The sequence below is a fragment of the Vicugna pacos genome, chromosome 15 (genome assembly GCF_048564905.1).
Source record: "Vicugna pacos chromosome 15, VicPac4, whole genome shotgun sequence".
Classification (NCBI taxonomy): domain Eukaryota; kingdom Metazoa; phylum Chordata; class Mammalia; order Artiodactyla; family Camelidae; genus Vicugna; species Vicugna pacos.
In genome coordinates, this window is record NC_133001.1 from 41,430,927 (window position 1) to 41,436,055 (window position 5,129).

Sequence of the window (5,129 nt, forward strand, 5' to 3'; positions counted from 1 at the left end):
GCGTCTCCAACCCACTTTCAACTGGTGTAGAAAAAAATGTGTGTGTCCGTGCATGTGTGTTTGTGTGTGTGTTGTGTACATGGAGGAGAGAGAGTACGGGGAGAGAATGAAAAAGCAAATGGATTAACATGTAAACAGTTAGTGAATCTGGATAACAGGTATAGGAGACACTTCTGCAACTTTTGAAATTATATCAACAAAGAATTTACTAAAAAAGTCTCCCTTGATCTCCAACTTCAAACACCCCATCCCCACCTCCACTTAGGCAATCCATCTCTGAGTTTCTGCTATGATGATTTCTATCATTTCATTAAAAATAATAAAATAATTAAAATAATCTGTTCCAGAGTCAACCATCCCAGTGGCATACCTAACATACTTAACACCCAGAGCAGATCGTTTAAAAAAAAAAACCCTTTTCTAGATGACAGGATTATTTTTAGCAAAAATCATTAAATGAAACAAATAATAATAAAAGCCATAAAATAAACACTGATAATTTTCTTTTATTGAACCTTGCATATATAATCTTGTTAGTTAAAAAAGAAATAAATAATAAAATAAATGTTAAAATACAAAAAAGGGGAAAGTCATGGCTTTATATTTTTACATTAGAACATTTTTAAAAGGGGGGAACTTATATCTGTATATATTAGTCTATTGAAGCTATGAATAAGAATCTTTATAATTGTTGTACTGTTTATTTTAAATATCCTGTTTTTAACACAGGAAAAGTGGTACCACAGGGGCTGGAGATGTGAATTATTCTTGAATGATTCTGAAACTTTAAGAACTTAAAAAGAACTCTTGTTAGTGAGTCCACATGTGTCGGGGCCAACTATATAATCAGGAGTTCTTGGAATTAACTTTCTTATACATTATAATGTTTATCAAAGGACAAGTAATAAAAATATACTAATGTGAAGCATACTTAATACACAAATACATCCATATGTAATTAAAACTCAGTGTTGGTCACAAAACTTGTTTACAACTTGAGTCAATAAAATATTTAGGGGAAGAGAAGTATTTCACTGCTGACATTGTTCGGAACGGGTGACACCTGGTGATGAGAGGAAGCGGACTATAGTAGTAGTATACTAGACTATATAACTGAACCCCTTTGCTGTACACCTGAAAGTAACACATTATAAATCAACTATACTTCAATAAAATTTTTAAAAATTTTAGAAAGCAATGCATAGAAGAAAGATTAGAATGCTATTTCTCTTGGGTGTTCAGGGGATTTCTCTTGAGGTGAGATAAGCATGATTAGGAGTCAGTTATGAATAAACGAATGAGGAATAAATAGAGGGATGGATATTCCCCAAGTGTGAAGGTTTTAAAAGGTTTTAAGTTTTGAAAAGATTGATTACTTTATGAGTGACCATAAACACAAAGCATTAATGCATCACAATTCAAAAATCAGAGGACAGGTTGAGTTCTACAGTGTGAGTTGGTGACACCTGAGAAAGAGGCGGTGGGCAGAAGGGAGGGGTTCAATGGAGAGGTTCTCTGAGGCCCAGACTAGCATTGGACCCTGACCAGCAGTAGGGCTGGTAAGATGGAGGTGAGAGTCAGTCCATTCTTCAAAAGAAGGACTCTGAAGAAGAGGAAAGAAGATCTAGGATCCTCTCCAGGAGTGAAATCCCAAGGACTGATCATTTCTCAACATTCTAAAATGATGGCTCACAATATGCTAGCAAACTGGTTCTGAATCATCCTGCACAGTATCCTATAATTTAGGAACTGAGAAAGGTGTTTAGTGAGTGGTGGTGGATGATGCTAAGTAAGAAGATTCTCCAATTCTGATGTAATTTTTCTTAAAACCTGCACACATATTTAAGAAAATGTTAAACTTCTCTGGATTTAGACTTGCAATGTCTTGTAATACAACAGTAAATCATAGAGGAGTTTTACAGGGTCTAGATTCATGTTAAGCAGCAACTCAGGGGAAAAAAATGAAAAAGCAAGAGAAAAGCAGTTATATTCATAGACTTGGATACTTTCCATTTCACTATAACTCAGTAAAAAAAACCTGAGAACTTCAGCAGTTCTAAAAAAGCTAAATACATGTATAGATACAGGACAAAATAAATAGCTATTAAATATAATTGGACCATATTTACATGTTGAATTAAATATTTAACATAGGGACCCAGGTATGAAGGCTGCTACTTTTTTCATTTCCTACTTTCTTCATTCATTTACTCAACAAATATTTATTGAGGGCATATTGTGTGCCAGGCACTATCACAGGATTATAATGATATAACTATGATATGATATGATGATATATACAATATAAACATGTAATGATATGACATAACAGGATTATAATGATACAACTATGACAGATTTATAATGATGAATAAGGCACAGCCCTGTCAACAATCTTATCTTCTATCCAGGGAAATAGTAAGTAAACAGCAGCTTCCACACAGTATGACATATGCCATGGCAGGTCTAAAGACTTAAAGGACATGAAGAACACAGAGGAGAGGTGCTTCCCCCAGTCTTTTGGAGTCATTCTAGGCCACCAGTAATGTGAGACTGATACCTGAAGGATGACGGCAAGTTCTACAAAATAGAGGGAAGAAGCTTGTGCAAAGAGCCAGAGGAGAACATTTGTGGAACTAGACCTAGTGATCTAGTCTGACCGGAGATTTAAAAAGTCAGCCGTCAGTAATAGCACTGAAGACTATTTGGACTTTAAAGTAGCTGCGTGACTAAATGCCACAAGACGACAATATCTTTCTGGTCTTATCTCATCAGGTAAACATAATGAGTTGATGATGCCGCGTATGTTCAGAGAACAGTTCCAGAGTGCAAGGTGACTTGGAAGTTTCATAGGGAAGACAGAAGGAAAAGAAAAGTGTAGCCAGAAATAGAAAGACATATATAATGACGTCCTTTTGAGAACTCAAATGCTCTGAAAGATCACGAATAAGGAATAATTATATTTTTCAAAATATGTTAATGCATTTCATTAGATGTGTGTAGGACAAAATATTTATACCACTGTGTTTGTTCTTCAAACAATAGAAAGAAAAGGATGCCATTTACTGTTCACAATTTATCTCAGAAATCAAAGATATGTAAATTTACCTCCTGTATTTTGTCAATATACCTTCTTCTTTCTAATTTCTACTTCTTCTGAAATAACAGCCAAATATCATTTAAGAATATATTTAAGAAGAATAAAGTAGGAATGATATATTTTAAAAAAAATTGTAGGGCTTAGGATTCAGAAGGTTCCAACTCAGGCTCATACTTGGCTGTAATAATAGAAAGATTAGCCACAAGAACTTTTCCTAAAACAAATTGAAACCAAAAATGAGACATGCAGCTGAATTGGGGAAGAGCAGTTCTGTTTTGTTTTCTTTTTTCGTTTTTTGGATTAAAAGGGAGAAGTCCTGAGGATGGAGTTTACAATGGCTGTTCTAGAAAGCACAGATTAGAAAGTATTAATTTATGTATGCTAAAGTAATAACAAGACTTACCAAATTTAAACTGAATTCACAGCTCTTTGAACACTGCGATGTTAACTCTGAATTCAGTTGTACTGTTGACGGGTCTTTGAGGAGTGTTGTAGGACAAACAGCACGGACTGCTGAACCAGACTGACCTAGATAGGAAACCCTGTCGCACCACTTGTCAGCTATGAGATGTTGCCCAAATCATTTAATCTCCCTAGGTCAGTTTTCTTATGCATAGAGCTGGAATACTTATTTCTAACACAGGATTGTTGTGAAAAACAAACCAAATAAATATCTAATGTGTCTGGTATTGCCAGACCCTCAATTAAGTTTTGCCATATGAATTTTTATTAAGCAAACAGGTTAGTGATATTTTATGTTCAATGAGACTTTGGACTCTATAGATAACTTTTTCCCCATTTTAAATTTTGTTTTACTTTCAGATTAAATAAATTTGTTTTTATTTAAAAATTTGGAGGGGTGGCAAAACCTGGGAATAAACCATTTTTAAAGAGACCAGTAAGAGAGAATTAGAAACTAGTCAATGCTCTTTTGGTGCGGGGTTCAGGGGATGTTTAAACAACAATTAATTTTCTCACAGTTCTGGCAGTTAGGAGTCCAACATCAAGGTGTCAACAGGTTTGGTTTCTTCTGAGGCTTTCCCCCTTGACTTGTAGATGGCCATCTTCAGCCTGTGTCTTCACATGGTCTTCCCTCTGTGTCCTAATCTCCTCTTCTTAAAAGGACAGCAGTCATATTGGATTAGGGCCCATTCTGATAACCTCATTATAACTTAATTACCTCTATCTACAAATATAGTCACATTCTGACGTACTGAAGGTTAGGATTTCAAACCATGAATTTGGTGGAGGGGTGAGGTGATTTAATGCAGCCTGTAACACCCCTCTCCCCGCCACCGCTGTTTCAGCCTTTTCCCATTTTAAAATACTTGTACTCAGTTTTGGAGAGGCTAAAACACTTAGTTAACTAGGTATTACATTTCAGTTATTAAACACAACTCCGTTAAATGAGCACACAGTGAATACAGTCACTTTAATCTCGGGTTGCAGAATCTTTGAGTCTGGGGAGGGCAGGCAGGTGGTCAGAGCCCAGTCAAAAGGGACTTGCTAGCACCGGGGAACGAACGCCGCAGTCTGCTGGAAAAGGTGTGCGGGTCAGTGGGTGGCACATCCCAGAGAAGTCTGTCAAACGCATCTCCGGGCCAGTTTTACTTATACATTTTGCAGGTGACCGGGTGACGTTCGTGTTCCCGACTACTAACGAGCTAATAGTCCGGTCCAGCACTTCAGTTAAGACAACGCTTTGACAGGCTCTGTCTCCCTTAATCCTCCTGTCCCCGGGCGAGGCTGGTGGAGATTTGTCAGCAATTGTTTACTCTGCACACATTCCAAAGAGGAAATTGGGCCCCCGCGCGGGAGACGGACTCGCTCCTGGGACAGTTACTCGTAGTGGACCTCGCGGAACCTGCGCAGACAGCTCGGCCTCTGCGCCCTCTCTCGACGCAGGCGCAGTAGCGGAGTTCTTCCAGCGAAATAGCTCTCCAGCCCCTAGGCGGCTGCGTCAATGCTACTGGCAGCGAGAGGCGGGGCGTCGCTCGGCCCTACGTCACTCGTCTGCGACTGCGCTTGC